At 32.6% G+C, this 11,641-nt stretch overlaps 1 long non-coding RNA gene across 1 annotated transcript; it reads left to right on the forward strand.

The window, feature by feature from the left end:
- On the forward strand, positions 287-11,395 carry LOC107648383. Its single transcript, XR_001621906.2, has 3 exons — positions 287-417; positions 7,229-7,231; positions 11,375-11,395. It is a non-coding gene; the product is annotated as an uncharacterized LOC107648383 (long non-coding RNA).

The following is an 11,641-nucleotide window of genomic DNA, read 5'->3' on the forward strand; positions in this document are numbered from 1 at the left end:
GAGCAAGAGCAGCAAGGAGTTGGTGGTCAACAAAGTCCTCAAATGTCAACTGTTAGCTCACTTACTGGATTCAGCAGTGCGAGCTCCTTCACTACGTTCCAGCATGGTTCGTGGTGCACACCACCACGCCTGTTCGATGAAGATCAGGTAACATTTTTTTTTAAAAATTCAACTTGCTTTTGGTATTAATGTGCATTCTTTGTCAAACATGACATCCCTGGTGCTTTTGTGTGTTCCATTTTCTTACATGGCACCATATGTTGCTTTCATTGGCTGCAGTTTGATGTAATCCCACCAGAAAGTGGTTCCATAAGCTTACTTGGAAAGAAGAGTATTAGAGAAGAACCATCTAAGAGAAAGAATCCTGGAGCAGTCAAAATTAGTCCTTGGACATTGGCGCGATTAAATGCATAAGAGGTTTCCAAGGCTGCTGCTGAAGCAAGAAAAAGGTACAAAATTCTGAAGCCTGTGGTGAGCCTTACTGACGGATTTACAGACGGATTTTCTGTCTGTAATCAGAATGTAAGATGATTTTTCAAAGTTCAAATTACAGACGGAAAATATGTCAGAAAATCTCTCTGTAATTACAGACAGAAAATCCGTCTGTAATTACAGACGGAAAATCCGTCGGAAAATTCGTCTGTAATTACAGACAGAAAATTCGTCGAAAAATCCGTCTGTACCGTTTGTAATTACAGACGGAAAATCCATCGAAAAGTTCGTCGCCTTCGAAAAATGGATGCAAAATTTACAGAGAAAAAATCTGGCGGTAACTGGTAAAAATGCGTCGGTAATTTTTCGACGGAAAAAAATCCGTCGGTAAATAATTTTCGATGGGGCTTTTACAGAGGGACAAAATCCGTCGGTAATTTCGTCGGTAACCAAAAATCCGTTTGTAATAAAGACTAAATCTGTCTGTAAATCTGTCTGTATTAATCTATTTTCTAGTTGTGTTCAATAATGATACTTTAGATGTTAATAAGTTAAATGATGATTTTTAACAAATTTATAGAAATTTTTTTTGTTCCATTTTGAATTTATAACTTTCTAAAAATATAAATTTTCTAAAATTTGAATTAAAATACAAAATTTAAATTTCTATTATTATTCGTTTTATTTTTTTGATATTTTATTTGAACCCAAATGGAGTTTTTTTTTTTAATATTTATGTTTCAAAGTTAATATAGAATAAATGTCAATAAGTTGTGAAAGTAATAAATCGAATCAACCTTATTTGATTTACTACGTATATGTTGTATAGTAGTAATCGAATCATATTAATTTGATTTACATATTACACACTTCTCCAATAGTAAATCAAATCAATTTGATTTGATTTACATGTAAATAGCGTGATTCGAATTGAATACATAAAGTGTTTAAGACAGGTATATAACAAAAATTAGTTTATAACATCTGTGTAATTTTAAACTCCAAACTATTTATTCATGTGAATTTTCTAAATTTTTTTGTGCTTTTTATTTTTTCTATGTAAATACTCTATGTTCAACTTCACAAAATTTTGTGTTCATCAGTTTCATAAATATATGTATTTTTTGAATTTTTTAAATTTACAAAAAAAAAATTGAAATAAATAATAAAAAAATATATAAAAACAACAAAGAAGAAGAAAACGCAACTTTAAGAAAGAATTTGTGTTTTGTGTTGCAAACGTTTTTATTCTTTTTATTTTGTCTATGTAAATATTCTATGTTCAACTTTATAAATTCATGTATTTTTTAATTTTTAAAATTTTAGAGACAATTTTTTTTTAACAAAGTTTTAGAAAAAATATATAGAAATTTCTTTAAGAAAAGTATAGAAATTTGTGGATAAAAATACATAAATTCTGCATTTTTTCTCCACTTTGATGATGAATACAAAAATCTTTATTTTTACGACACAAAAACAAAACAAAAAAAGATTAGATTTTTGTGTTTATTAAAATATAATTCTATATTTAGTTTTGGTAGGATATATATCATGTTGAATAATTTTTTGTGAAATTTTTGTATTTGTTTAGCAAATATTTTCGTGTTTTAAGAATTTCTATATTTTTTTTTCTTCATATAATTATTTTGTGTTCAACTTCATAAATTTATATGTTTTATTGTTACTAAAATTTCTGTTTTTTTTTAATTGATAATTTGTTTGTAACAAATATTTAAAAAAATATTAAAATTCACAGAAATTTATGTGTTTCTTATTATTAAATTTTATGTGTTTTTTTTTTATTTTAGGACAATTTTGTTGAAACAAATGTTCGAAAAAAAATACAGTTAACTCATTTAATTAATTTGAAAAACAAAAAATTTTCTCTCTCAAATCTTAACCAATGTATTTTTATCTTAGGACACTCTAGTGAATACTACGGTATAGATTAAAAAAATTATTCTATGTGTAGAAATACACATGTCAAGCTCTCAACATGATTTGATGCAAGATAGATAATAATCGTACTCTCAATAGGTTAAAAACATGTAGTTGCAACAAGACAAGTACTGCAGCGTGTATGTGCACGCAGAGGTCTGTAATGTTCTTAAAGCATTAACAATAGTGAATTATTGGCTAATTTAGCAAGCTATAATTGTTGTAAAATAAATAAATAAAAAAAATAAATATAAAATAAAAAAATATAAATAAAAAATTCTAATATTAATATTTATTAAATATTATTATTTTGATATAATTGAGATGATTCATATATATTTACTCTTTGTATGTTTGCACGAACACTGATACGGATACGGGACACGACATGATACGGGATACGCTGACACGCGAATTTTAAAATCTTATAAGACACGGGGACATGCATACATATAAAATATAAACTAGTTTTTTGATTTAGTGTCGATGAGTATCGTGTCCGAAATGTCTCCAACACGCGGACACGGTAACTAAGCGAAGTGTCCGTGCTTAATAATATAGATAGAGAATTGTTTTATGTAATATTGTATGTGTATTGTCTCAGACTTTGCTCCTCCTATTTATACACGTACAAAGGTCATCCTTTTCAACCTTTATTAAATTCAATCTCTTTTAATAATCTTAGCCTCCCACTATTGAAAAATTGAGCCACCCATATTGTAAAAAAAAGTCATACATTATTAATTGGCACACATATCACAACACTCTCCCTTAAATGTCCATTTAGAATTATATCTCATTAAAACCTTATTAAAAAAATCTAATGAAAAAAATTTTAGTGAAGAAAAAAGAGTACAATATCCTTTTTGATGAAGACTACCTCGTTAAAAACTTTGTCAAGAAAAATCTAATAGGGATAAAAACCCGACCAAGGAGGATTTTGGAAGTGACTTTGTAAATAAATCTGCCAGATCAATTATCACTTGAGAGGATTTATTGGACATCAATTGTTCATTGATTTTGAAGATCATGAGTGAAGAAGAATTTGGGAGAAATATGTTTTGTTCTATCACCTTTGATGTATCCACCTTTAAGTTGAGCAATGCATGTTGTATTATATTCAAATAGAATAGTTGGAGCTACTTTATGATCAGTCAGTCTACATGATGACAGAATATATTGGATTAAACTCTTGAAGCAAAAACATTCACGACTTGCTTCATGTATCTCTAGTATTTCAGCATGATTAAAGGATGTTACTGCTATCGTCTATTTTGTAGAACTCCATGATATAATTGTATCACCATATGTGAATAGATATTCTGTTTGAGATCTTCATTTGTGTAGATCAGACAAGTATCCTGCATCTGCATAACTAACTAATTGTGACTTAGATTCATATGGATAAAGGCATAAAGTAGTCTCATATCAACTGTTTCATGAAGATATTGAGATATTTGTTTGATTCTATTCCAATGTCTTTTGGTTGGAGAGGAATATACATTGCTAGTAAATTTACAGCAAATGATATGTCAGGTCATGTATTATTAGCAAGATACATTAGTGCTCCAATGGCACTGAAATATAGTACTTTAGGACCAATGATATCTTCATTTTCTTCTTTAAGATGGAATTAATGATTTTCTACATCCAAAGATCTTACGATTATTAGGGTACTTAATGGATGTGATTTATCCATATAAAATCTCTTCAAGATCTTTTCTGTGTATGTTGTTTGATGAATAAAGATCTCATTATTTGTATGCTCGATCTGCAGACCGAGACAAAATTTAGTCTTTCTAAGATTTTTCATCTCAAACTCTTCTTTTGGAACTTTTATAATTGTTGGAATCTCTTAAATAGTTTCAATGATATTTAAATCATCAACATACACAGCAATTATAATGAATCTAAATGCAGATTTCTTTATGAAAACACATGGGCATATATCATCATTTTTGAATCCGCTTTTGGCCAAATACTCAGTAAGACAATTATACAACATTCGTTCAGATTGCTTGAGACCATATAAAGATTTTTGCACTTTGATTGAGTATAACCCTTGGGAATATTTATTAAATGGTTTAGATATTTTTAGTCCTTTAGGAATTTTCATATAGATATCACGATCTAATGATCCGTATAGATAAGCTATCACCACATCCATTAGATACATATGTAGCTTATGGTATGTGAATAAACTGATCAAATAACGCAATGTTATTGCATTTACTACATGGGAATATATTTCTCCATAATCTATACCAGGCCTTTGTGAAAAACCTTGTGCGATAAGTTGAGCTTTGTAGCGTACAACTTCATTTTTCTCATTTTGTTTTCTCACAAATACCCGTCTGTGTCCAACATGTTTTACATCTTTTGGTGTATGGACTACAGGTCCAAAGACTTCACCTTTTGCAAGTGAGTCTAACTCAACCTTCATAGCTTCTTTCCATTTTCGTCAATCATTCCTTTATCGACATTCTTCGACTGTTCTTGGCTCAAGATCCTTACTTTCGTGCATGATGTGTAATGCCACATTATATGCAAATATTTCATTACATAATTTATTGACATCTCATCATTTCCACAATTTTCATAATTTTTAGGTACCTGAACGTTTTCTAGCGTCAACATTATATTAGAATTTTGGATAATTGCTGGTGTCCTTTTTATGTCTTTATCTTTCTCAATAGGAGTAATATTTATCTCGGTAATATCAAATGCCTCTTTTCTTTTTCAAGGATTTTTGTTTTGGAATCAATTAGTCTACCACGCTTCTAGTGTGTACTCGTTTTAGTAGCCATTTATCCAACATCAATTTGAATTGGGACATTTTCAACTAGTATGTAGAATTTGGTTATCCTTTTTGTATCAGAAAATACATCAGGCAATTCATTTGCTATTCTTGTAAATGTATAATCTTTTGAACTTCTAGTTCATATTGTCCTGTTCGTGGGTCTAGATGCATTAACGATTATGCATTCCAATTAAGTTCTTTCTCAAGTGCCTTATTCTCTTCTCCCAATGCTAAAAACGTTGATTAATCAAAATTACAATATACAAATTGGGCTTTAAACACATTTCCTGTTTCTATATCAAGATACCTCACTATAGAGAGAGAATCATATCCCACATAAATTCTTAATTTTCTTTGGGATCCTATTTTGGTGCGAGAAGGTGAGACAATTGGAACATATATCGCACACCCAAATCTTCTCAAATGAAAAATATTTGTCTGCTGGCCAAAAGCTAATTGCAGGAGAGAGAATTGATGGTAACTTGTTGGTCTCAAATGAATAAGTGTTGTGATATGTAAAATCGCATGCCCCAAACAGAAATATGGAGATTTGTTTTCATAAGTAAGGATTTAGTAATTAATTGGAGGCGTTTAATAAGTGATTTTGCTAACCCATTTTGTGTGTGAACGTTAGCTACAGGATGTTCAACACTTATTCCGTTAGTCATACAATAAGCATCAAAGGCTTGGAAAGTGAATTCACCAACATTATCAAGGCGAATTGCTTTGATTGGATTTTTTGAAAAATGTGATTTTTAATCGAATAATTTGAGCAAGTAATCTCGCAAATGCCAGGTTTTGAGAAGACAATAAGCACACATATGACCATCTTGAAGATGCGTCTATTAGGACCATAAAACATCTAAAAGATCCACATGGGAGATGAATTGGTTCACATATATCTCCTTGAATTTTTTCTAGAAGTTCAGGGGTTTCAAATCCAAATTTTACTGGTGATAGCCTTACAATTAACTTTCGTTAAGAACATACGACACAATAGAATTTACTAGATTGAAGAACTCTTTGATTCTTTAGTGAATGTCTATGGAAATTTTTAATAATTCTCCGCATTATAGTTGTTTCAGGATGTCCTAATCAATCATGCCAAATTATGAATTTATTTGGGTTAATAAATTTTTGATTTACAATGGCATGTGATTCGAATTTCACTGATTTTAGTATAATATAACCCATAAAAAGTGAAAGTAATCTTTCTAATATAATTTTTTTATTTGAATAATGAGTTGTGATATATAAGTACTCATGATTTTTCTCATTCATATTTTCAATATGATATTCATTTCAGCAAATATCTATAGAACTCAACAAGTTCCTTAGAGACTTAGTAGACAATAATGTATTATTTATTATGAATTTTGTTTGATAAGTGGATTTCTTATACGCTTTTTCATTGCATTTTCATATTGTTTTTAGTTAGATTTTAGTAATTTTAGTAAGTTTTAGTGTAAAATTCACCTCTTGGATGATACTTTGATTTTTTGTGATTTTCCTATGATTTTAGGTAATTTTTGGACAAAATTAGCAAGATTGGCAAAGTTTTGCTCAGAGCTCAAGAAAGGATAGCAGATGCTGTCAAGTCCTGACCTCCGTGTACTCCAACAAGCATTTCTTAAGTTACAGTGGTCCAATTGATGCACTCTCAATGGATTTGGAAAGCTAACTTTCAAAGCTTTCCAGCAATATATAATAGTCTATACTTCTCTTCTAGATCACTGCCCCTAATTGGCGTTGAACGTTCACATCTAAAGTTCAACGCCCAAGAAGGACCAAAGCCCAACGTTGAACATCCAAGACTGGCGTTCAATGCCACCAAGGGACCAAGGGAGCATGCACTCACCCTCTAACTGGCATTCAATGCCCATCCTCCAAGTTGAACGCCAGGCTTGGACGAAGCACAAGACCAAAGTGGGCCCAAAGTGGATTTTAGCACTCCTTAGCTTATGCAGTCTTATCTTTGTACTTTTTAATTTTAAATTAACATCTTTTAGGGTTAGCATCTCCTATATATAGAGGATATCACTTAGGTTTATGCATCAGCTTGTATCATACTTTTACTTTCAGACCTTAGTGTTCTCTGTAAAGTATGAGCAACTAAACCTCCTAGGTTAAGGTTAGGAATTCTGCTGATTCCTATGAATTAATAATATTGCTGTTTCTATTTCAATATATGTTTGATTTCCTTCTATGATGTATTGTCATTCTTCATCCAAATGAAACTGGGTATGTCCCTTTTTCTACATGAGCTCTGTACGGGTCCTGATCCGGATAGTATTGAGTTAAAGCTTGAGAATACATCACCTGAGCCAATAACTCATATGGGCTAATCGAGGATAAGTGACATATAATCCGGTTAGTTATGGGTGATGAGGTTCTTGTGGCGCTAAGGCTAGAATCATAGAGCATCATTCTCCGATCCAGAAGATCTGACCTTGTCTGTGGCATTTTGAGTAGGATCAATAAAAGGAGAGTGAATTCCATGGGCTTCATCTTTGGCCATGTTAAATGACCATTGACAACGGTGTTTGATATGGTTTAAAGGAGATTAACTTGATGAGAGTGACGGAGAAAAAAATGTCGGTAAAGATTTTCACAAAAAAATTGCGTTGCAAGTATAGTTCTAAACCAACAAATTATCCTCGGTCAACGTTTAAATTGTTTGTCACTTAAGCAAACCCAATAAAATTAACCGAAGTATCTAAACCTCGGGTCGTTTCTCAAAGAAATTACAGGGAAGTGTAGTTTATTATTGGCTATGAAAAAGTATATTTTTGGGCAATAAGAAATAAGAAAGTAAAATGGCAAGAAAATAAACTAATAACTAAGAAAGCTCTTAGCAAGGAAAGAGAATTAGAAGTCCTATCCTCATTATCATCGTCAATTGTGATGGTAAATATAAATTGCCTTCACTTAGTTAACCTCTAACTAATAAAGGAAAGTCAAGTGCATACAATCAACTTGAGTTCACAAGTCCTAGTTAACTCATAGGGAGAGACTAGATTTAGTGAAGTTCAAGTTAACCAGCAACCTTCAATTACCAATCAACAAGAGACTTTGACAACTCAAGAGTCTCTAATTAATCAATCCAAGTCAAGAACATAAAAATATATTTTAAAATCCAACCAAGCATTTTATCAAATACTTGGAAGGCACAAAATAAAAGCATGGAAAAGTAACAAGAAACAGTAAAATCTAACAAATGCAAGGAATCAATAACCAACAATTAAAGAAAGAAGCAATAAACATGAAATACCTCAAATTGCATTAAAAGGAAAAATTGAATCTAACAAGAAGAGTTCATAAACTAAATTGCAAAAATAAAGAAATCAACAAGAAGAGATAAAATAAGATACTAGAACAATAAAAGGTAGAAGAGAAACTAAATTAAAGCAAGATGGAAATCTGAATTTGAGAAGAAATAAAACTAAAAGAAACCCTAAAACCTAGAGAGAGGAGAGAGCCTCTCTCTCTAGAAACCTACATCTAAAACCTAAAGTGTGAATGAATGAAAAGTAAATAGTGAATCCCTTTTTCAGCTCCACTCTACAGCCTCTTATCTTCAATTTCGGGCCTGAAATTGGGTCAAAAGCAGCCCAGAAATCGCCCCTAGCATTTTCTCGTAACTGAGGCACGTGACGCTTGTCACGCGTATGCGTCAGTCACGCGTACGCATCGATGGATATTGAACTAGCCATGCGTACGCGTCATCCACGCGTGCGCGTCATTTTTCTGCTACACCAATCACGCGTACGTGTCGTCCATGCATGTGCATCGGCTCCAGCTTCTCAAATCCTCAATTTCTTGTGTTCCTTCCACTTTGGCATGCTTCCCTTCTATCCTCTAAGCCATTATTGCCCTATAAACTCTGAAATCACTTAATCCACGAATCACGACATCGAATGGTAATAATAAAGAATTAAAAATTAGTAATTTTAAGGCCAAAGAAGTATGTTTTCAATTATAGCACAAAATTAGGAAGGAAACTTAAAAACATGCAATTTACATGAATACGTGGGAGAATAATTGACAAAATCCACTCAATTCAACACAAAATAAACCATAAAATAGTGGTTTATTAATCTCCCCACACTTAAACATTAGCATGTCCTCATGCTAAGTTCAAGGGAACCAAAAGAGTGAAGGAAAAATAGTAAGACTTATGCAATGTAACTTATCTATATGAATGCAACTACATGCTAAATGTTTCTACCTACTTGATTAAAAGTAAATCAATCTTCCAAGAACAAATATGAATTGGATTCCACTAATTCAAATCATAAAATGAAGTACAAGTAGACTTGCAAGAAGGAAGCTCATGAAAGCCGGGAACAAAGAATCAAGCATCGAACCCTCACCGGAAGTGTATACACTCTAATCACTCAAGTGTTTGAGGTTCGATTATCTCAATTCTCTACTAATCTTGCTTTCTAAGGCTTGCTCTTCTTCTACCAACCAACAAAAATTTAATGCACGAATACACATATCAAGAGGTCTTTTAAGGGTTGTAATGGGGTTAGAGTTAAGGTAGGATTGTATTTGGTCAAGTGGGCTAAAATCTGAATCTTTGATTAACCTAAACTTCCCACCTAACTTAAGACAATCCATGTAATCAAAATACAAAATCTAACTACCCATTAACTATGTTTCCACATATTCATGCATCCTAATTTGAGTACAACTCATATGCATTGCTACCACCATTTACTTTGGGGCATTTTGTCCCCTTTTTATTATTGTTTTTTTTTCTTTTTTTTCTTTTTTCTCTCTTTTTTTTCTTATTTTTCTCAACGCATATGATTAAGGTGTTGAATGTAGAATATGTGCTCAACTATCTTTTTCACATTTTCACAAAAATATACAATGCCAAATTCCCAAACCAAATATTTTGAAACCCAACTTTTTCACATTTAATTCATGTACACTCTCACTAGTCTAAGCTAACCATGAACTCAAATTAGGGACATTTATCGTTTTCCGCTTAGAGTTAGTGATGTACTAAAATAGAGAACAAAGGGATAAAATAGGCTCAACATTGGTTTGCAAAGGATGATGAAAGGGTAAGACCATATGGGTATGTAAGCTATAGTGAAACAAGGGCCTCAATCATATAAATGCCTTCATTCATCAAATAATGGAAATATAGAATCAATCAAGACAAAGATCACAATCTTAGAGAGAATAACACACACCGAAACAAAATATTGGTTGATAAGATGCAACCAATCAAATAGGTTCAAAAATCTCACTAGGTTTGTGTGTTCGAGCTCTAAAACCATGTTCCAAAAATAAAATTCTTCAAGAAATTTCAACAAAAAATTTAATTCAAATTCGTGAAATGCTCTAAAATAGTTTCTTGGACAAGAAATTCATCACTTCAACCAAGTAGTACATAAATACAAGCAACTAACTACACATGCAAGATTAAGAATTGGTGTTGGAAAAGGAAGTAGTTACCCACAGAAGTCGGTCTTGACCTCCCCAAACTTAAAGATTGCACCATCCTCAGTGCATGCAAATACGAGCTAAGTGGAATAGGGTTGCTACAACTGATGAACTCCTGCAAAGGGTTATGTAGAGGAACTTGTTGCTTGCCCCATTTAGAAGCTTTTTCTTTCCCTTCTTGGTGGCCAGCCTAAAAAGAGAGAAAAAGACGGAAGGTTAAGCCCAAGAAGAAAGCAAATAGAATATAGGTGGGGATAATGCCAAATAAGAATGGTGGTTCTCAACTACATGGTAGCTACAAAATGTCAGTGAGAAAACAATGTAAGCAAAGGGCATATCAACGGTGCAAGAATTGCAACAATGGGTAGGAAAGAGAGGGTCATGAAAGACAATGTGAGTTCATATCAATGCATAAAGAAGTCAAGTAACAATAGAGAATAAGCATTGATCTAAAAATTTCATTACCCAATCAATATGAAACAAGTCACGAGGCATCAAAACAATGCATGTAGTATTCAATAGTTGAATAAGAAAATTCAACACCAATGGAAAAATAGCAAACTTAAAATGCAATGAATGAAAATATGCGAATGCAATAAGCAAAAGAAAAGAAAGAGGATAAAAATGAGAAGTGGAATGTTGAAGAGAGGGAGAATAAGAAAGTAAGAAAGGGAGAAAAGAAATGGGAGGAGGGAAGAAGAAAGGAAGAAAGAAGAAGAGGAAGTAGGAAAGAAGTGAAGAAAGAAGAGAGAAGAAAGAAATGGGGAATGGAACAGCGCAGGGATGCGACGCGGACGCGTCGCTCATGCGTACGCATGGGGTGCAAAAGAAGAAGGTGACGCATACACGCCTTTCACGCGTACGCGTGGGAAGTAGAAAAGAGGAGACGACACGTAAGCCTTGGTCACGCATACGTGTGATAACTGTTCGTGCTAGACGCACGAAGCTGGCAGCATTCCATCACAACTCTCCGGTTGGGTTGTGATGCGTACGTGTCAGCGAGCCGCACGC

Source organism: Arachis ipaensis, chromosome B06 (assembly GCF_000816755.2).
Source record: "Arachis ipaensis cultivar K30076 chromosome B06, Araip1.1, whole genome shotgun sequence".
In the NCBI taxonomy this organism is placed as follows: domain Eukaryota; kingdom Viridiplantae; phylum Streptophyta; class Magnoliopsida; order Fabales; family Fabaceae; genus Arachis; species Arachis ipaensis.